The sequence below is a fragment of the Aquarana catesbeiana genome, linkage group LG11 (genome assembly GCF_042186555.1).
Source record: "Aquarana catesbeiana isolate 2022-GZ linkage group LG11, ASM4218655v1, whole genome shotgun sequence".
NCBI lineage: Eukaryota > Metazoa > Chordata > Amphibia > Anura > Ranidae > Aquarana > Aquarana catesbeiana.
In genome coordinates this window covers 1011721-1034584 of record NC_133334.1, presented here as the reverse complement: position 1 = coordinate 1034584, position 22864 = coordinate 1011721, and the positions used below count along the sequence as shown (strand labels likewise).

The following is a 22864-nucleotide window of genomic DNA, read 5'->3' as shown; positions in this document are numbered from 1 at the left end:
ATCAAAAATTGTAATTACACGCCCCTGTTAGACAGGGGCAGAAAAATTGGGCCCTAGGCACTGGTGCTGGTGCCACAACACTGCAACCCCTCACAGACACTCTAGTTGGAATGCAGGAACGAGCCCTGCTGCAAAGTATTACATCAAAAATTGTAATTACACGCCCCTGTTAAACAGGGGCTGAAAAATTGTGCCTTAGGCACTGGTGGTGGCGCCCAGAACCAAAAATGTTCTTACAAGCTATCAGCGTGATGATTGAGGAGGAAGAGGATAATTACTCAGGGATAGTCACTCAGCATCAGCATAGGCAGTCTTTGAAGGGATCTGAGATTTCAAAAAAAATTATTCGGTTACATCAGCATCAGGTGCTTGGTAGCTGGTGGTGATCCAAGACTCATTCATTTTTATGAAGGTCAGCCGATCGACCGAGTCGGTGGACAGACGCACCCTGTGATCGGTTACCACGCCTCCAGCAGCACTGAATGTGCGTTCCGAAAGAACGCTGGATGCAGGACAGGCCAGTAGCTCAATTGCATACTGTGCAAGCTCTGGCCAGTGATCCATCCTCAAGACCCAGTAACCCAGAGGATTTTCGGTGGGAAAGGTGTCCAAGTCTGATCTTGCCCCTAGGTATTCCTGCACCATGTAAAACAGACGCTGGCGATGGTTGCTGGAACCGATCATACCTTGGGGCTGCGGACCAAAAAATTGTCTGAACGCATCGGTCAGACGGCCACCTTCTCCACCGCTCCTTCTTTGACTGACCGAAGCCTCAGCAACACGTTGTCCAGAAACAGGAGTTTGTAACCTCCCAGTCTCTGGGAACGCGTTGCACAGACCTTTCTGCAAGGCCTCCCGAAGATGTTTCATCCTCTGCTCCCTCTGCGATGGCAAGATAAGGTCCGCAACCTTACCCTTGTAACGTGGATCAAGGAGGGTTGCCAGCCAGTATTGGTCCTTCTCCTTGATACCACGAATACGAGGATCCTTACGCAGGCTTTGCAGGATCAGGGAGGCCATGCAGCGTAGGTTTGCTGAGGCATTCGGTCCGGAGTCCTCTGGGTCACTAAGAACGACATGGTCCGCAGCCACCTCCTCCCAGCCACGTACAAGTCCATGTGTTTCTTGGGACTGATCCCTTAAAGACTGCTGCTGATGCTGAGTGCCAGGCTCCACCTCCATACTGACACAATCTTCCTCCTCCTCCTCTTCCTCCTCGTCCTCTTCCTGTGTGATCGGCGGGCACGCAGGAACACTGTCTGGATAAAGGGGGCCTTGAGAGCTAAGGAAGTCCTCCTCTTCCTGCCTCTGTTCTGCCTCAAGTGCCCTGTCCATTATTCCACGCAGCGTGTGCTCCAACAGGTGGACAAGGGGGACAGTGTCACTGATGCATGCACTGTCACTGCTCACCATCCTCGTGGCCTCCTCGAATGGTGACAGGACAGTGCATGCATCCCTGATCATGGCCCACTGGCGTGGGGAAAAAAAACCAAGCTCCCCTGACCCTGTCCTGGTGCCATAGTCGCACAGGTACTCATTGATGGCCCTCTGCTGCGTGTGCAGCCGCTGCAGCATGGCCAACGTTGAGTTCCACCTGGTGGGCATGTCACAGATTAGGCGGTTCTTGGGCAGGTTAAACTCCTTTTGGAGGTCCGTCAGCCGAGCACTGGCATTATATGACCGGCGGAAATGCACACAGACTTTCCTGGCCTGCCTCAGGACATCCTGTAAGCCCGGGTACCTGCCCAAGAACCGCTGCACCACCAAGTTAAGGACGTGAGCCAAACAGGGCACATGGGTCATTTGTCCCTGTCGGAGGGCAGAGAGGAGGTTGGTGCCATTGTCGCAAACCACCATTCCTGCCTTAAGTTGGCGTGGCGTCAACCACCTCTGAACCTGCCCCTGCAGAGCTGACAGAACCTCTGCCCCAGTGTGGCTCCTGTCCCCCAAGCACACCAGCTCAAGCACCGCATGGCATCTTTTGGCCTGCGTACTTGCGTAGCCCCTTGAACGCCTACGGAGCACCGCTGGTTCCGAGGAAGAGGCCATGGAGGAAGAAGAAGAGGAGGGGGTGGAGGAGAGAGGTGTGTCACAATCAGCATTTTGGAGGCGTGGTGGCGGAACAACCTCCAACACTACTGCACCTTGTCCTGCATCCTTCCCAGCTGCCAGCAGAGTCACCCAATGCGCCGTGAAACTTAGGTAACGTCCCTGTCCATGCCTGCTGGACCATGAGTCAGCGGTAATATGCACCTTACCGCTGACCGCCCTGTCCAGCGAGGCATGGACATTGCCTTCCACATGCCGGTAGAGAGCCGGAATCGCCTTCCGTGAGAAAAAGTGGCGTTTGGGTACCTGCCACTGAGGAACCGCACATTCCACAAACTCACGGAAGGGGGCAGAGTCTACCAACTGAAAAGGCAGCAGTTGAAGTGCTAGCAATTTTGCCAAGCTAGCATTCAACCGCTGGGCATGTGGATGGCTGGGAGCAAACTTCTTTCGGCGGTGCAGCAGCTGGGGCAGGGAAATTTGCCTGGTACAATCTGACGTCGGTGTACCAAAAGCAGATTGCCCACAAGTACTTGGCTGTGACACACCTAATTCTACACCTTCATTCCTCTCACTGTAGGTCTCAGAGAGGACTGAAGGTCTAGTGGGGTTGGAAATCTCAGCTGATGAGGAGCAAGGAGAGATCCTCTTTGTTCTTTGGTGTGGGTCTTTTAGATACGCTTGCCAACGAACTGCATGGCAGGTCAACATATGTCTGGTCAAGCATGTGGTACCCAAGCGGGAGATATTTTGGCCACGCGAGATACGCTTGAGACATATGTTGCAAATAGCAGCGGTGCGATCTGATGCACTCGTCTCAAAAAAGGCCCACACCAAAGAACTTTTTGAATAACGCGCAGAGACTGCAGCGCCCTGCACATGTGGAGCTTTGGGGTGTGATGCAGTCAATGTGCTGCCCTTAGGCTGGCCCCTGGAGGGCATCCTGCCTCGTTGGTGATGTGCTGCCGCCTCCTCCTCCTCCTCCTCCTCCTCCTCCTCCTCCTCCTCCTCCTCCTCTCTCCTATCAGGCACCCACGTTGAGTCAGTGACCTCATCATCCCCTCCCTCCTCATCACTGGAGCAAACCTGGCAGTATGCTGCAGCAGGGGGAGCATGACTGCCAGATTGCTGTCCTTCTTGGGCACCCCCTCTGTCCGCGCTCATGTTACTGCCTTCATCGAGCTCAGTATCGTCATCAGAGCCTTCCAAACGCTGGGCATCCTCCTGGAGCATGTACCCAACACTGTGGTCAAACAGTTCGAGGGAATCCTCATGAGGACATGGTGGAGCTAGGGAAGGAGTCACTGATGACATTGAGCTGAGGGAAGAGGCCGCTGCTTTGCCAGACAAAGCACCCTGGGCATGGGTGAGAGAGGATGAGGAGGATGAGGACGGCTTGGTCATCCACTCGACCAAGTCTTCCGCATGTTGCGGCTCAACATGGCCAGCTGCCGAAAAAAAGGCCAAGCGTGTCCCATGGCCACGTGCTGATGAGGATGCACCGTCTCCACGACCAGCACTAGACACAGAGCCTGCTTGCCCTCTCTTATTGGCTTGTGACTGTCTGCCTCTCCTTCTTGGCCTTCCAGACATACTAATGGCCTGTAGCTGCACTAAGCTGGGATAGAACACCTGTAATTTTCTTCAAGTAGCTTTATATACTGTAACCAGACAAGCCTGCCTGTCAGTAGGAAGATAACAGGAACGGATCTAGCTGAACACTGTGAGCAGGACGCACTGTACTAAATGTAAATAGTCTAGCTGCCTGACCGTGGTACTAATAGGATCAAATAGAACACCTGTAATTTTCTTCAGGTAGCTTTATATACTGTAACCAGACAAGCCTGCCTGTCAGTAGGAAGATAACAGGAACGGATCTAGCTGTACACTGTGAGCAGGACGCACTGTACTAAATGTAAATAGTCTAGCTGCCTGACCGTGGTACTAATAGGATCAAATAGAACACCTGTAATTTTCTTCAGGTAGCTTTATATACTGTAACCAGACAAGCCTGCCTGTCAGTAGGAAGATAACAGGAACGGATCTAGCTGAACACTGTGAGCAGGACACACTGTACTAAATGTAAATAGTCTAGCTGCCTGACCGTGGTACTAATAGGATCAAATAGAACACCTGTAATTTTCTTCAGGTAGCTTTATATACTGTAACCAGACAAGCCTGCCGGTCAGTAGGAATTTAACAGGAACGGATCTAGCTGAACACTGTGAGCAGGACGCACTGCACTAAATGTAAATAGCAGGAACGGATCTAGCTGAACACTGTGAGCAGGACACACTGTACTAAATGTAAATAGTCTAGCTGCCTGACCGTGGTACTAATAGGATCAAATAGAACACCTGTAATTTTCTTCAGGTAGCTTTATATACTGTAACCAGACAAGCCTGCCGGTCAGTAGGAATTTAACAGGAACGGATCTAGCTGAACACTGTGAGCAGGACACACTGTACTAAATGTAAATAGTCTAGCTGCCTGACCGTGGTACTAATAGGATCAAATAGAACACCTGTAATTTTCTTCAGGTAGCTTTATATACTGTAACCAGACAAGCCTGCCGGTCAGTAGGAATTTAACAGGAACGGATCTAGCTGAACACTGTGAGCAGGACGCACTGCACTAAATGTAAATAGCAGGAACGGATCTAGCTGAACACTGTGAGCAGGACGCACTGCACTAAATGTAAATAGTCTAGAAGATAACAGGAACGGATCTAGCTGAACACTGTGAGCAGGACGCACTGCATTAAATGTAAATAGTCTAGATAGAAGATAACAGGAACGGATCTAGCTAAACTGAATACAGTGTATATATATATATGCAACACCTGGGATGCATATATATACACAATACACTGTAAGTGCAGCTAACTGACTGACTGTTCTGCCTAATCTATCTAACTCAAATCAAATGACACTGTCTCTCTCTCTCTCTATCTCTCAGCACACCGGAACACACACTACACAGGGCCGCCGTGCAGGCGGCCTTATATAGTGTGGGGTGTGTACTAAATGCCCTGAGCCGTAATTGGCCAAAGCCACCCTGGCTTTGGCCAATTACAGCTCTCTCTACTGACAGCGCTGTGATTGGCCAAGCATGCGGGTCATAGTGCATGCTTGGCCAATCATCAGCCAGCAATGCACTGCGATGCCGCAGTGAATTATGGGCCGTGACGCGCCACACGAATTTAGCGCGAACGGCCCATAACGTTCGCAATTCGGCGAACGATCGAACAGCCGATGTTCGAGTCGAACATGGGTTCGACTCGAACACGAAGCTCATCCCTACTGGAGATAAAGGGGACCGCCATCTAGCCTGGGACTCTGTATGAACAGTCATAGTCCACCAAGCATTTTCTGGCATCTAACCCTCAAGGCACAAGCACTCCTGAAGCTCCAGGCAAAAGGTTCACAATGTCCAGGGACAGCTCCCCAACCAGCTTCCGTGGCACATTCTTGAGTGAAGCGGATCCTTCTCCAGCCCTGCTCCCTATGGTAGTGTCATCCAGCAGCTTTCTTTAGAGGAGAAGTACAGGGAAAGCTTGTTAGGGTTAGGGGTTAGGGGTTAGGGTTAGGGTTAGGGCTAGGGTTAGGCTGTACTTATTCTGTGGATCACAGGAGTGCAGTTCTTTCTGTGGTGCGTTTTCAGCTGACAAAGGGCTGAAGGTCACTGTTGGCTGACGTCACAGAGGTGGTCTAGGCTGGGGAAAGATCCTTACCATATGGTCAGGATCCACCCAGGAGCCTTGACTTGCACCTGGCTCAGCCTCTGAGCGAGCCGCTGAGAGCCTGAGCCGCCCCCCTCCCCCCGTCCAATGAGTGAGGTGTGGGGGGGGGGAGAGCAGACAGCAGTGATTGACAGTTACCAGCCCTCTGCTTATGGAGCAATGAGAACTGAGCGATCAGCGGTGTTTGATCGATCGGTTGTCAGTCTTAGAGCCGGCAGGGGACAGATGCTGCATCTATCTAGGTAAGCATGAGCCAAGCACATACTGAGGCCTTCAGTGGCATATGTTGCCTTCCAGGGGCAGAGGCCCTAGGAGAGGAGAGCTCTGAACAGGCCCTCCAAACATTTATCTCCCCCCCAGCCATCTTCTGGGTGCCCCCTCCCAGAGACTGGCTGAGGTCAGATAAATATTCATAACCCAGTGGCGGACCCTACTACTTTGCAAGCTTCCTCCAGAGGCAGGCAGGAGAGATCAGCCACCAGCCTTAGGAGACTTCACCAGACCAAAAATCAGATTGTTGCTCAGCCAAGTATGGCAACGCCAAAAACTAAATGCAACCTGTCCTGAGCTCCACCCATTTCCTGAGCTAATAGGCAAAGGGTTGTCAAAAAAATAGCATGGGGGTTGGGCACTGCCCTGAGAACATGGAAAAAAATTCCATGCGGCGGGGAGCAGTGAGTTTTCCTAAAGCACTGACATCTACAAAGGAAAATAGTTTTATATTGTGTTTTCTATAAAGCTGTATTCAAGGACTTAACCTCAGGAGATCACCTATACACTTTGACCAGGATGGCAGCAGGCCCAAGTGGGGTAGAGTGCCTGGAAGTGCCCATTTACTCACCATGCTCGGATGATGACACAAGCTTCAGTAACTCCTTTTCCCAAAACTCTCGGGTTTTCCTGGATTCTCCCAGAGAAAATAAATTCCTCAGTTCCCTACCTCAGGCACTGAGAGAAGCCACACCTGATGAGACAGAGGGAGGCGGACAAGTGGTCTGCAGCCAAGTGAGAGGCCCTCCACTGTCAGGACCGGCGAGCAGTCAGGAACGAGCCTCTGTTTAGGAAACTACAAGTTACTCTGTCTGACTTTTCCATCAATTACCCATCCTGCAAATATTCAGAATTGCACATGTCCAGCCAACTCATGTCTTTCTATCTGATTTATTCCTTTGTCTCTTTATACTAGATAGAGAAATGATGCAGTGATTGCACATAGAAAGCAGAATCATTATATGGTGAGCCAGAGGGAGGACATGATAGGCCGACATACCGTCCAGCATATCTCCAGCTTACTATCAGATGATATAAAACTGCAGCTAACCGACACATTTTATACATTCCTGTATCTAATGTCAGAAAAAATATAAATGGAAAATACGTGAATTCTCAGTGATGAATCTTGGAATATATATATATATATATATACATACTGTATACTGTAACACTATAGAAATGCTTCTCCAAAGTTCCCCTTTCCTGCGCTGTACACCACTGATAATCAAAGGGACGGTGATTAATTTTTTATTAGGGACAGCTCAATACAGCACAGGTCTCTGATAATTCCCCGCAGCTCTGAGCGGCTAATCAGCAAGGTGCCTTTGAGAAGCGCTGTCAGCATGGAAGGTACACGGCTTGGGTTGCTGCTCAGGATCTGGGGGGTCGTTTGTTCTCAGGCATGGAGCAGAAGGTACAAGGATTCCTGGCTCTCTCACTAGATATACACATTCTACTTGTTTGGAAATGATGTTAAAATGCATTTATTGTTCACATCTATGTATGACGTCTTGTGTTTTAGGAAGTTGGTCCATCTTGTAGCAATAGTCTATATTGTAATAGAGGGTAAGCTGAAAAAGAGGAGTTCTAAGTAGAGAAATGTGAGGAATTGTGCCATGGAGGACACATGGGGTGACGTGTTCAAGCAGCAGATAGTGGAAATAAAGAGTATATAAGGAGATATCATGTGTATTGTGTTTGTAATATTTACAACAAAATTCACGTTTATAGTAAAAAAGAGAAATACAAGTAGGAATCCATCACTTGTGTATTATGTATGATAAGAGAGGTGTATCCAAGCTAGGAAGAGCAGACATATGAACCTCCAATAGCGTGAAGAGGTCAGTGATCGAGGACTATATATTGAAATGTAGGGGGTCTCTATGAGCCAACCGGCAGGACTCATATGTCTGGGGATATCTTTGATGGCCACCAGAGTCTCCATCACCATGGTCAGGATTTGTGTCCATTCTGCCACTTGGGGTGATCACCAATGTTGTGGATATTTCTTTAGTAATCAGCATAGACTGGGAGGTCATTCTTTTGGAGGTTGCATTCTGGTACAAAGGAAGCTTTCTGTCCAGGTATTGGATCATGTGATTTGTTTCAATCATAAATCCATCTTCTGAGTCGTCAAGTAATCTCACTTTTAGGCCCCATTCACACCTGAGTGTTTTTTAGCTTGTAAAATGCTCAGCTCTGAAGCTCCAAAACGCCCAACAAGCAAAATCTCATTTATTTCAATGGCCCCTGTTCACATATGAGCGTCTTGTCGAAGCTCAAAAAAGTACATGAGCTTCTTTTTGGCAGATTACAAGCGTTTTGGACCCCATAGACTTCAATAGAAACGCCTGACTTGAGCAGAAAAACGCTAGTAAAACACTCAAATAGCAGCTCTCCGCCCCTAATTTCCTCTCCCTCTCCTCCTCCTAGTGCTTTCCATTGGCTCAACAAAAATGCCTGAAGCTGTAAAAGGCTTGTAACACACTTCTAAAATGCTTTAAAAAGCTTAAAAAGGTGAAAAAAAGCATAAAAAATACCCGAAAAAAATCCAGTACATGGATACGCTCAGATGTGAATGGAGCCGTAGGGGACAGAAAAGACACGTCTGTAGGATTCTAGTCCAGGAGAGATGAAGGAACATTACTGAGCCGTGTTTGATACTGCGGGCAATGGGTCCCTTCACTAAAACGATGGCGACATTGCGGCATCGGGAGAGGTTCTCATGAAAACATCTCCCTGGACAAAGAGCCCGCCATGTCTGTGAAGTTGGTGATTGCTGATTTCGGTGTGCTTGGCCTCATTCATGGCAATGTTTAGAGGTGACCCATTGCAGTCTTCATGGTACCTTTTATTATCTGAGCCAATCAGGGCAGGTTTCCAATTGCTCTATGGTTAGGCGGTTTGACTAAGTTTTAGGATCTTCACTCCCGGGGGAGGGGGGGCAAGTTTTGGCGTTAGCACTTGGCTGCATGCATGCTTTACGGTATGCCGCTTGGCTGCCAAGAACATGGCCATAATGCATGGATGCCAAAACAGTTCCCATAATGCATGGCTGCTAGAACATTTCCCCATAAACAGGACTAACAGCCTCCATGATGTCCAATGAGAAAAAAAAGCTTCAATAATGTGCCTGGGGCTCTCCCCTCTTCTCACCTCTGCCGCAGCCTTCCAGAGAACATAAGCCGAGACCCCGGGGCAGGGGGAGGGGAGGCAACTTCCTGCCTGATGGAGGTGAGTGACTAACCCATATCTATTACCATCCAGATCTAATGTATGATGAACAGCAATTCTATGGCTCTGATTTTCAGCTTATACTGCTTGCGATCGTTGTTTTTAGTCCAAATCCCATACATGTGTACCCTGGAAGTCCAAATCCCATACATGTGTACCCTGGAAGTCCAAATCCCATACATGTGTACCCTGGAAGTCCAATTCCCATACATGTGTACCCTGGAAGTCCAAATCCCATACATGTGTACCCTGGAAGTCCAAATCCCATACATGTGTACCCTGGAAGTCCAAATCCCATACATGTGTACCCTGGAAGTCCAAATCCCATACATGTGTACCCTGGAAGTCCAATTCCCATACATGTGTACCCTGGAAGTCCAAATCCCATACATGTGTACCCTGGAAGTCCAAATCCCATACATGTGTACCCTGGAAGTCCAAATCCCATACATAGTTACATAGTAGGTGAGGTTGAAAAAAGACACAAGTCCATCAAGTCCAACCCATGTGTGTGATTATGTGTCAGTATTACATTGTATATCCCTGTATGTTGCGGTCATTCAGGTGATTATCTAATAGTTTCTTGAAGCTATCAATGCTCCCCGCTGAGACCACCGCCTGTGGAAGGGAATTCCACATCCTTGCCGCTCTTACAGTAAAGAACCCTCTACGTAGTTTAAGGTTAAACCTCTTTTCTTCTAATTGTAATGAGTGGCCACGAGTCTTATTAAACTCTCTTCTGCAAAAAAGTTTTCTCCCTATTGTGGGGTCACCAGTCCGGTATTTATATATTGTGGGGTCACCAGTCCGGTATTTATATATTGTGGGGTCACCAGTCCGGTATTTGTATACTGTGGGGTCACCAGTCCGGTATTTGTATATTGTGGGGTCACCAGTCCGGTATTTATATATTGTGGGGTCACCAGTCCGGTATTTATATATTGGGGGGTCACCAGTCCGGTATTTGTAAATTGAATTCATATCCCCTCTCAAGCTTCTCTTCTCCAGAGAGAATAAGTTCAGAGCTCACAACCTTTCCTCATAACTAAGATCCTCCAGACCCTTTATTAGCTTTGTTGTCCTTCTTTGTACTTGCTCCATTTCCAGTACATCCTTCCTGAGGACTGGTGCCCAGAACTGGACAGCATACTCCAGGTGCGGCCGGACCAGAGTCTTGTAGAGCGGGAGAATTATCGTTTTATCTCTGCAGTTGATCCCCTTTTTAATGCCAATATTCTGTTTGCTTTGTTAGCAGCAGCTTGGCATTGCATGTCATTGCTGAGCCTATCATCTACTAGGACCCCCAGGTCCTTTTCCATCCTAGATCCCCCCAGAGGTTCTCCCCCCAGTGTATAGATTGCATTCAGATTTTTGCCACCCAAATGCATTATTTTACATTTTTCTACATTGAACCTCATTTGCCATGTAGTTGCCCCTCCCCCATTAATTTGTTCAGATCTTTTTGCAAGGTTTCCACATCCTGCGGAGAAATTATTGCCCTGCTTAGCTTAGTATCGTCTGCAAATACAGAGATTGAACTGTTTATCCCATCCTCCAAATCATTTATGAACAAATTAAATAGGATTGGTCCCAGCACAGAACCCTGGGGAACCCCACTACCCACCCCTGACCATTCTGAGTACTCCCATTTATCACCACCCTCTGAACTCGCCCTTGTAGACAGTTTTCAATCCATGTACTCACCCTATGGTCCATGCCAACGCACCTTATTTTGTACAGTAAACGTTTATGGGGAACTGTGTCAAATGCTTTTGTAAATTCCAGATACACCACGTCTACGGGCCTTCCTTTATCTAGATGGCAACTCACCTCCTCATAGAAGGTTAATAGATTGGTTTGGCAAGAACGATTCTTCATGAATCCATGCTGATTACTGCTAATGATACCGTTCTCATTACTAAAATCTTGTATATAGTCCCTTATCATCCCCTCCAAGAGTTTACATACTATTGATGTTAGGCTGACTGGTCTGTAATTCCCAGGGGTGTATTTTGGGCCCTTTTTAAATATTGGTGCTACATTGGCTTTTCTCCAATCAGCTGGTACCATTCCAGTCAGTAAAAATTAGGAACAACGGTCTGGCAATCACTTGACTGAGTTCCCTAAGTACCCCCGGATGCAAGCCATCTGGTCCCGGTGATTTATTAATGTTAAGTTTCTCAAGTCTAATTTTAATTCCGTCCTCTGTTAACCATGTAGGTGCTTCCTGTGTTGTGTCATGAGGATAAACACTGCAGTTTTGGTTACTGAAGCCCCCCGATTCACTCGTGAAGACTGAGGAGAAGAATAAATTCAATACCTTTGCCATCTCCCCATCCTTTGTAACCAGATGTCCTTCCTCATTCTTTATGGGGCCAATATGGTCTGTCCTCCCTTTTTTACTGTTAACATACTTAAAGAATTTCTTGGGATTTTTTTTGCTCTCCTCCGCTATGTGTCTTTCATGTTCTATCTTAGCCGTCCTAATTGCACCCTTACATTTCTTATTGCATTCTTTATAAAGTCTGAATGCTGAGGATGATCCCTCAACCTTGTATTTTTTGAAGGCCTTCTCCTTTGCTTTTATATGCATTTTTACATTGGAGTTAAGCCATCCAGGATTTTTGTTCGCTCTTTTAAATTTATTACCCAATCGGATACATTGGCTAATGCCCTTATTTAATATGCTCTTAAAGCAAACCCATCTCTCCTCCGTGTTCTTTGTTCCTAATATTTTATCCCAATTTATATCTTTTAGCAAGGTTTGTAGTTTAGGGAAGTTGGCTCTTTTGAAATTCAGTGTCTTTGTGTTCCCTTCATGTTTCTTATTTGTGTGATTTATACTGAAACTACATAAAATACATGTGTACCCTGGAAGTCCAAATCCCATACATGTGTACCCTGGAAGTCCAAATCCCATACATGTGTTCCCCGGATGTCCAAATCCCATACATGTGTACCCTGGAAGTCCAAATCCCATACATGTGTACCCTGGAAGTCCAAATCCCATACATGTGTACCCTGGAAGTCCAAATCCCATACGTTTGTACCCTGGAAGTCCAAATCCCATACATGTGTACCCTGGAAGTCCAAATCCCATACATGTGTAACCTGGAAGTGCAAATCCCATACATGTGTACCCTGGAAGTCCAAATCCCATTCATGTGTACCCTGGAAGTCCAAATCCCATTCATGTGTACCCTGGAAGTCCAAATCCTATACATGTGTACCCTGGAAGTCCAAATCCAATTCATGTGTATCCTAGAAGTCCAAATCCCATACATGTGTATCCTGGAAGTCCAAATCACATAAATGTGTATCCTGGAAGTCCAAATCCCATACATGTGTATCCTGGAAGTAGAAATCACATACATGTGTATCCTGGAAGTAGAAATCACATACATGTGTATCCTGGAAGTCCAAATCCCAGACATTTCTATACTCTTTATAATATGAAAATGAAAGAAGTTTGGCACCGGTCACTGTGACTGTCACGTACCTGACGATGAGCCTGACGTGTAGTGGGAAGGCTTTCTTGTACAACCCTGGTTCAAGGGCCACCGATGTTGCAACAGTGGCTGCAAGAGCCTGGCGGTGTATGGGTGCCTGGATGGTCTTCCGTGTAGAGGATGTGTCACCATGATAGACCAGCAGGTGTTGTCAGTTCAGCTGATGCAGCAGGAAACAGGAAGCAGGCTGGTAGTTGCAGAGCTAAGGAGTCACTGAATGTGTAGTCAGACAAGCCGGGTCAGGATAACAGATGCAGTATCTCACAAAAGTGAGTACACCTCTCGCATTTGTGTAAATTTTTTTTTTTTTTGGGGAGGAAAGGTGTATTTTAATAGATATATTTTTATATGAAAAAAAAAAAAGCTTGAACATATATTTTACAGCGATCTCTGTGTCCTATAATACAAATTAACTATCAATGTGTTGAGTCAGTGTACTGTGTATAAGGACCGACTTAAAATTGAAATATTAGGTTGTACAATAAGGTAGATTCACAGTGTGGTCACACTTGGTTCCCTCTTCGAACAGTTCACAGGATGATTTATAATGCCAGATTCTTCATAAACTTGACTGTAGTCCAGACATTTATATGGCCATTGTGTTCTGCAAAAAATCATCATACATGAAGTTGACCATTCCCTGCTGCAAGCTGTCATTTCGCCGAAAGATATCTGTTAAGGCACGAAGCTTCACACAACATGCAACATAATCGTCAAAGAATATTCTGCCGCTCTTGCTGTAGCGCTTCACTATCGTATTAATTGTGTTTGGATTTAACCTGTAACCCATTGACATAATGGCCTGGTTCAACTCATGGGGCTCCACTGACCCACTCCTGTCTTGATCAAATGTGCAGAAGTTCTGTTTCCAGGCACTTAAAGCTGCCCACAATTCTTTGAATTCATTGAAGCCCATTTTGCCTGTATGGTCCCTATCCAACATTGCAATCATAATTCGGCAAGTTTCCAGGCTGAAAGGTGTATAGGTCCCATGGACTCCAGCCTGCATTAAACATCTCTGTAGTTCTTCAGCATCTACTTCACAATCCTGTCCAGCTATTGCTGTGAAGTAGCTCCACATCGGGTCTCCTCGAGGGTACTGAGGTTGTCCATAAAAGCCTCCATGTGACATGGCCTGACCCATCATTGAGGGATTCATGTTTCCGTATCCTCCATATCCGGGGTACGCCATGGCGTGGGCGCGCTGGGCTGTGTCCGAGGAATGGCGATGCTCCGATCACACACCGATCCCCTCCGCTGGCCTCCGATGTGTAAAACTACAATCACACAACTGTAAAGGACCAAACACCGTCCACGGCCTGTCTCCGCCCTCCGCTGCATTTGTGTAAATCTTTTCTTCTATCTTTTCATGTGACAACACTGAAGAAATGACACTTGTCTACAATGTAAAGTAGTGAGTGTACAGCTTGTATAACAGTGTAAATTTGCTGTCCCCTCAAAATAACTCAACACACAGCCATTAATGTCTAAACCGCTGGCAACAAAAGTCAGTACACCCCTAAGTGAAAATCTCCAAATTGGGCCCAAAGTGTCAATATTTTGTGTGGCCTCCATTATTTTCCAGCACTGCCTTAACCCTCTTGGGCATGGAGGTCACCAGAGCTTCACAGGTTGTCACTGGAGTCCTCTTCCCCTCCCCCATGACGACATCACGGAGCTGGTGGATGTTAGAGACCTTGCACTCCTCCACCTTCCGTTTGAAGATGTCCCACAGATGCTCAATACGGTTTAGGTCTGGAGACATGCTTGGCCAGTCCATCACCTTTACCCTCAGCTTCTTTAGCAAGGCAGTGGTGGTCTTGGAGGTGTGTTTGGGGTGGTTATCATGTTGGAATACTGCCCTGCGGCCCAGTCTCTGAAGGGAGGGGATCATGCTCTGCTTCAGTATGTCACAGTACATGTTGGCATTCATGGTTCCCTCAATGATCTGTAGTCCCCCAGTGCCGGCAGCACTCATGCAGCCCCAGACCATGACACTCCCACCACCATGCTTGACTGTAGACAAGACACACTTGTCTTTGTCCTCCACACCTGGTTGCCACCACACACGATTGTCACCATCTGAACCAAATAAGTTTATCTTGGTCTCATACCACAGGACATGGTTCCAGTAATTCATGTCCTCAGTCTGCTTGTCTTCAGTAGGGATGGGCCGAACACCCCCCGGTTCGGTTCACGGCAGAACATGCGAACTGACAAAAAATTTGTGCGAACCCCGGTAAAGTCTATGGGATCCGAACGTGAAAAATCTAAAGTGCTCATTTTAAGGGCTAATATGCAAGTTATTGTCATTAAAAGTGTTTGGGGACCGGGTCCGGCCCCAGGGGACATGTATCAAAACAAAAAAAGTTTTAAAAATGGCCGTTTTTTTTCAGGAGCAGTGAAACAATAAAAGTGAAATATTCCTTTAAATTTTGTACCAGGGGGTGTCTATAGTATGCCTGTAAAGTGGCGCATGTTTCCCGTGTTTAGAACAGTCCGAGAGCAAAATGACATTTCTAAAGGTAAAAAAGTCATTTAAAAGTACTCGCGGCTATAATGAATTGTCGGGTTCGGCAATACAGATAAAAGTCATTGAAAAAAATGGTATGGGATCCCCCCAGCCCATTACCAGGCCCTTTGGGTGTGGTATGAATATTAAGGGGAACCCCGTGCCAAAATATTTTTAAAAATGGCATGGGGGTCCCCCCAAAAATCCATACCAGACCCTTATCCGAGCACGCAACCTGGCAGCCCGCAAGAAAAGAGGGGGGGCGAGAGAGCGCCCACCTCCTCCTGAACCGTACCAGGCCACACGCCCTCAACATGAGGAGGGTGCTTTGAGGTAGCCCCCCAAAGCACCTTGTCCCCATGTTGATGTGGACAAGGGCCTCATCCCCACCACCCTTGCCTGGTGGTTGTGGGGGTCTGTGAGTGGGGGGCTTATCGGAATCTGGAAGCCCCCTTTAACAAGGGGACCCCCAGATCCCGGCCTCCCCCCCTGTGTGAAATGGTAACAGGATACAGGGTTTTAAATGACTTTTTTTCCTTTAGAAATGTCATTTTGTGCAGGGACTGTTCTAAACACATCACTTTACAGGCATACTATAGACACCCCCCAGGTACGAAATTTAAAGGAATATTTCTCTTTTATTGTTTCACTTTAAGCATTATTAAAATCACTGCTCCGAAAAAACGGCCATTTTTAAAACTTATTTTGCATTGATCCATGTCCCCTGGGGCAGGACTCAGGTCCCCAAACACTTTTTATGACAATACCAAGCATATAAGCCTTTAAAATTAGCACTTTGGATTTCTCCCATAGACTTTTAAAGGGTGTTCTGCAGCTTTCGAATTTGCTGCGAACACCCCAAATTGTTCGCTGTTCGGTAAACAGACGAACAACACCCGATGTTCGAGTTAAACTTACGTTCGACTCGAACATCGGGCTCATCCCTACTCAGCATTAGGGATGAGCTTCGTGTTCGAGTCGAACCCATGTTCGACTCGAACATCGGCTGTTCGATCGTTCGTCGAATTGTGAACGATATGGGCCGTTCGCGCCAAATTCGTGTGGCGCGTCACGGCCCATAATTCACTGCGGCATCGCAGTGCATTGCTTGCTGATGATTGGCCAAGCATGCACTATGACCCGCATGCTTGGCCAATCACAGCGCCGCCTTAACAGAGAGCCGTAATTGGCCAAAGCCAAGGAGGCTTTGGCCAATTATGGCTCAGGGGATTTAGTACATGCCCCACACTATATAAGGCCGCCTGCACGGCGGCCCTGTGCAGTGTGTTCCGGTGTGCTTAGAGAGAGAGAGAGACAGTGTCATTTCATTTGAGTTAGCTAGATTAGGCAGGACAGTCAGTCAGTTAGCTGCACTTAAAGTGTATTGTCTATATATATGCATCCCAGGTGTTGCATATATATATATATATATATATATATATACACTGTATTCAGTTTAGCTAGATCCGTTCCTGTTATCTTCTAGACTATTTACAGTTAGTGCAGTGCGTCCTGCTCACAGTGTTCAGCTAGATCCGTTCCTGTTATCTTCCTACTGACAGGCAGGCTTGTCTTGTTACAGTATTTTGAAGAAAATTACTGGTGTTCTTTTGATCCTATTAGTACCACAGTCAGGCAGCTAGACTATTTACAGTTAGTGCAGTGCGTCCTGCTCACAGTGTTCTGCTAAACCTATAAGTTAGTGGGGTGCGTCCTGCTCACAGTGTTCTGCTAAACCTACAAGTTAGTGGGGTGCGTCCTGCTCACAGTGTCCTGCTAAACCTACAAGTTAGTGGGGTGCGTCCTGCTCACAGTGTTCAGCTAAACCTACAAGCTAGTGGGGTGCGTCCTGCTCACAGTGTTCAGCTAAACCTACAAGCTAGTGGGGTGCGTCCCGCTCACAGAGTTCAGCTAGATCCGTTTCTGTTATCTTCTTACTAACAGGCAGGCTTGTCTTGTTACAGTAAATACAGCTACCTGAAGAAAATTGCTGGTGTTCTTTTGATCCTATTAGTACCACAGTTAGGCAGCTAGACTATTTACAGTTAGTGCAGTGCGTCCTGCTCACAGTGTTCTGCTAAACCTACAAGTTAGTGGGGTGCGTCCACCTCACAGTGTTCAGCTAAAGCTACCTGTAGAAGGTTGGTGGTGTTCTCATACTACAGGCAGGCAGTTGATTTTGCTAGCTGCAGTATCAGTACATATTTATATATATATATATCCCAGCTTAGTGCAGCTACAGGCCATTAGTATGTCTGGAAGGCCAAGAAGGAGAGGCAGACAGTCACAAGCCAATAAGAGAGGGTAAGCAGGCTCTGTGTCTAGTGCTGGTCGTGGAGACGGTGCATCCTCATCAGCACGTGGCCATGGGACACGCTTGGCCTTTTTTTCGGCAGCTGGCCATGTTGAGCCGCAACATGCGGAAGACTTGGTCGAGTGGATGACCAAGCCGTCCTCATCCTCCTCATCCTCTCTCACCCATGCCCAGGGTACTTTGTCTGGCAAAGCAGCGGCCTTTTACCTCGGCTCAATGTCATCAGTGACTCCTTCCCTAGCCCCACCATGTCCTCCTGAGGAGTCCCTCGAACTGTTTGACCACAGTGTTGGGTACATGCTCCAGGAGCATGCCCAGCGTTTGGAAGGCTCTGATGATGATACTGAGCTCGATGAAGGCAGTAACATGAGCACGGACAGAGGGGGTGCCCAAGAAGGACAGCAATCTGGCAGTCATGCTCCCCCTGCTGCAGCATACTGCCAGGTTTGCTCCAGTGATGAGGAGGGAGGGGATGATGAGGTCACTGACTCAACGTGGGTGCCTGATAGGAGAGAGGAGGAGGAGGAGGAGGCGGCACATCACCAACGAGGCAGGATGCCCTCCAGGGGCCAGCCTAAGGGCAGCACATTGACTGCATCACACCCCAAAGCTCCACATGTGCAGGGCGCTGCAGTCTCTGCACGTTATTCAAAAAGTTCTTTGGTGTGGGCCTTTTTTAAAACGAGTGCATCAGATAGCACCGCTGCTATTTGCAACATATGTCTCAAGCGTATCTCGCGTGGCCAAAACATCTCCCGCTTGGGTACCACATGCTTGACCAGACATATGTTGACCTGCCATGCAGTTCGTTGGCAAGCGTATCTAAAAGACCCACACCAAAGAACAAAGAGGACCTCTCCTTGCTCCTCATCAGCTGAGATTTCCAACCCCACTAGACCTTCAGTCCTCTCTGAGACCTGCACTGAGAGGAATGAAGGTGTAGAATTAGGTGTGTCACAGCCAAGTACTTGTGGGCAATCTGATTTTGGTACACCGACGTCAGATTGTACCAGGCAAATTTCCCTGCCCCAGCTGCTGCACCGCCGAAAGAAGTTTGCTCCCAGCCATCCACATGCCCAGCGGTTGAATGCTAGCTTGGCAAAATTGCTAGCACTTCAACTGCTGCCTTTTCAGTTGGTAGACTCTGCCCCCTTCCGTGAGTTTGTGGAATGTGCGGTTCCTCAGTGGCAGGTACCCAAACGCCACTTTTTCTCACGGAAGGCGATTCCGGCTCTCTACCAGCATGTGGAAGGCAATGTCCATGCCTCGCTGGACAGGGCGGTCAGCGTTAAGGTGCATATTACCGCTGACTCATGGTCCAGCAGGCATGGACAGGGACGTTACCTAAGTTTCACGGCGCATTGGGTGACTCTGCTGGCAGCTGGGAAGGATGCAGGACAAGGTGCAGTAGTGTTGGAGGTTGTTCCGCCACCACGCCTCCAAAATGCTAATGATTGTGACACACCTCTCTCCTCCACCCCCTCCTCTTCTTCTTCCTCCATGGCCTCTTCCTCGGAACCAGCGGTGCTCCGTAGTCGTTCAAGGGGCTACGCAAGTACGCAGGCCAAAAGATGCCATGCGGTGCTTGAGCTGGTGTGCTTGGGGGACAGGAGCCACACTGGGGCAGAGGTTCTGTCAGCTCTGCAGGGGCAGGTTCAGAGGTGGTTGACGCTACGCCAACTTAAGGCAGGAATGGTGGTTTGCGACAATGGCACCAACCTCCTCTCTGCCCTCCGACAGGGACAAATGACCCATGTGCCCTGTTTGGCTCACGTCCTTAACTTGGTGGTGCAGCGGTTCTTGGGCAGGTACCCGGGCTTACAGGATGTCCTGAGGCAGGCCAGGAAAGTCTGTGTGCATTTCCGCCGGTCATATAATGCCAGTGCTCGGCTGACGGACCTCCAAAAGGAGTTTAACCTGCCCAAGAACCGCCTAATCTGTGACATGCCCACCAGGTGGAACTCAACGTTGGCCATGCTGCAGCGGCTGCACACGCAGCAGAGGGTCATCAATGAGTACCTGTGCGACTATGGCACCAGGACAGGGTCAGGGGAGCTTGTTTTTTTTTCCCCACGCCAGTGGGCCATGATCAGGGATGCATGCACTGTCCTGTCACCATTTGAGGAGGCCACGAGGATGGTGAGCAGTGACAGTGCATGCATCAGTGACACTGTCCCCCTTGTCCACCTGTTGGAGCACACGCTGCGTGGAATAATGGACAGGGCACTTGAGGCAGAACAGAGGCAGGAAGAGGAGGACTTCCTTAGCTCTCAAGGCCCCCTTTATCCAGACAGTGTTCCTGCGTGCCCGCCGATCACACAGGAAGAGGACGAGGAGGAGGAGGAGGAGGAGGAGGAGGAAGATTGTGTCAGTATGGAGGTGGAGCCTGGCACTTAGCATCAGCAACAGTCTTTAAGGGATCAGTCCCAAGAAACACATGGACTTGTACGTGGCTGGGAGGAGGTGGCTGCGGACCATGTCATCCTTAGTGACCCAGAGGACTCCGGACCGAATGCCTCAGCAAACCTACGCTGCATGGCCTCCCTGATCCTGCAAAGCCTGCGTAAGGATCCTCGTATTCGTGGTATCAAGGAGAAGGACCAATACTGGCTGGCAACCCTCCTTGATCCACGTTACAAGGGTAAGGTTGCGGACCTTATCTTGCCATCGCAGAGGGAGCAGAGGATGAAACATCTTCGGGAGGCCTTGCAGAAAGGTCTGTGCAACGCGTTCCCAGAGACTGGGAGGTTACAAACTCCTGTTTCTGGACAACGTGTTGCTGAGGCTTCGGTCAGTCAAAGAAGGAGCGGTGGAGAAGGTGGCCGTCTGACCGATGCGTTCAGACAATTTTTTGGTCCGCAGCCCCAAGGTATGATCGGTTCCAGCAACCATCGCCAGCGTCTGTTTTACATGGTGCAGGAATACCTAGGGGCAAGATCAGACTTGGACACCTTTCCCACCGAAAATCCTCTGGGTTACTGGGTCTTGAGGATGGATCACTGGCCAGAGCTTGCACAGTATGCAATTGAGCTACTGGCCTGTCCTGCATCCAGCGTTCTTTCGGAACGCACATTCAGTGCTGCTGGAGGCGTGGTAACCGATCACAGGGTGCGTCTGTCCACTGACTCGGTCGATCGACTGACCTTCATAAAAATGAATCAGTCTTGGATCACCACCAGCTACCAAGCACCTGATGCTGATGTAACCGAATAATTTTTTTTGAAATCTCAGATCCCTTCAAAGACTGCCTATGCTGATGCTGAGTGACTATCCCTGAGTAATTATCCTCTTCCTCCTCAATCATCACGCTGATAGCTTGTAAGAACATTTTTGGTTCTGGGCGCCACCACCAGTGCCTAAGGCACAGTTTTTCAGCCCCTGTTTAACAGGGGTGTGTAATTACAATTTTTGATGTAATACTTTGCAGCAGGGCTCGTTCCTGCATTCCAACTAGAGTGTCTGTGAGGGGTTGCAGTGTTGTGGCACCAGCACCAGTGCCTAAGGCCCATTTTTTCTGCCCCTGTTTAACAGGGGCGTGTAATTACAATTTTTGATGCAATACTTTGCAGCAGGGCTCGTTCCTGCGTTCCAACTAGAGTGTCTGTGAGGGGTTGCAGTGTTGTGGCACCAGCACCAGTGCCTAAGGCCCAATTTTTCAGCCCTTGTTTAACAGGGGCGTGTAATTACAATTTTTGATGCAATACTTTGCAGCAGGGCTCGTTCCTGCGTTCCAACTAGAGTGTCTGTGAGGGGTTGCAGTGTTGTGGCACCAGCACCAGTGCCTAAGGCCTAATTTTTCAGCTCCTGATCAACAGGGGCATGTAATTACAATTCTTGATCTAATATTTCACAGCAGGGCCCTGTGAGGGCTTACAGTGTTGTGGCCACAGCAACACCTAAGGCCCAAATTTCTGCTGAGTATATAGGGCAGGACCCTACTTTCAAACAACTAACTTACAAACGACTCCTACTTGCAAACGGAAGGAGACAACAGGAAGTGAGATGAAATCTACCCCTAGGAAGGGAAATTCTCTCCTGTAAGAGTTAATATGGGAAAAACATTTCTCCTTTCCACTGATGCTTTCCAATCCATTGGGACAAAAAGTGAGGTGAAATCTTCTGAAGAGGAGGAAAGACAGCAAAACAAATGTCACAGGGGTGATAACCCTTCCCTATGTTTTCCAAAAAGCTTAAAAAAGATTTTTTGGCTGGAGCTAAACACGTTAAAAATGTACCCGTTCAAAATTACAAAGAGATTCTACTTAACAACAAACCTACAGTCCCTGTCTTGTTTGCACCGCCTGTATACTGCTGTTCAGAGTATATAGGGCATGGTTGCCCCACACCTTTCCTTATTTTAATTTGGGTGTGGGGTTCCCCTTAATATCCATACAAGACCCAAAGGGCCTGGTAATGGACTGGGGGGTACCCATGCTGTTTGTCTCACTGATTTTCATCCATATTGCCAGGACCCGACATTACATTAAACCCGCAAGCAGTTTTAAATGAGATTTTTTCCTTTAAAAATGACATTTGGTGCAGGGACTGTTCTAAACACCGGAAACACGCGTCACTTTACAGGCATACTATAGACACCCCTCAGGTACGATATTTAAAGGAATATTTCACTTTTTTTTTTTTTTTACTTTAAGCATCATTAAAATCACTGCTCCCGAAAAAACGGCCGTTTTTAAAAGTTTTTTTTGCATTGATACATGTCCCCTGGGGTAGGACCCGGGTCCCCAAACCCTTTTTAGGACAATACCATGCAAATTAGTTTTTAAAATGAGCACTTTTGATTTCGAACGTTCGAGTCCCATAGACGTCAATGGGGTTCTTACGTTCGTGCGAACTTTCGGTCCGTTCGCAGGTTCTGGTGCGAACCGAACCGGGGGGTGTTCGGCTCATCCCTACTCAGCATGGGCAGTCTTCAATGGACCCCACATCCATAGAAAAATCAATCTGTTACATCAGCATCAGGTGCTTGGTAGTTGGTGATCCAAGACTGATTCATTTTTATGAATGTGAGCCAATCAACAGAGTCTGTGGACAGGCGCACTCTGTGATCGGCTACAAAGTCTCCAGCAGCACTGAATGTGCGTTCAGAAAGAATGCTGGATGCAGGACAGGCCAGTAGCTCAATTGCATATTGAGCAAGCTCTGGCCAGTGATCCATCCTCAAGACCCAGCAACCCAGTGGATGTTCTGTTGGAAAGGTCTCCAAGTCTGAT

At 48.0% G+C, this 22864-nt stretch overlaps 1 protein-coding gene and 1 pseudogene across 3 annotated transcripts in view; one reads left to right on the top strand and one right to left on the bottom strand.

The window, feature by feature from the left end:
- Positions 1-22864, top strand: part of KCNC1 (potassium voltage-gated channel subfamily C member 1) — a 259258-nt gene that overhangs the window by 24928 nt on the left and 211466 nt on the right. The gene's annotated exons all lie outside the window — the stretch shown is intronic.
- Positions 13206-14140, bottom strand: LOC141111796 (grancalcin pseudogene; annotated as a pseudogene).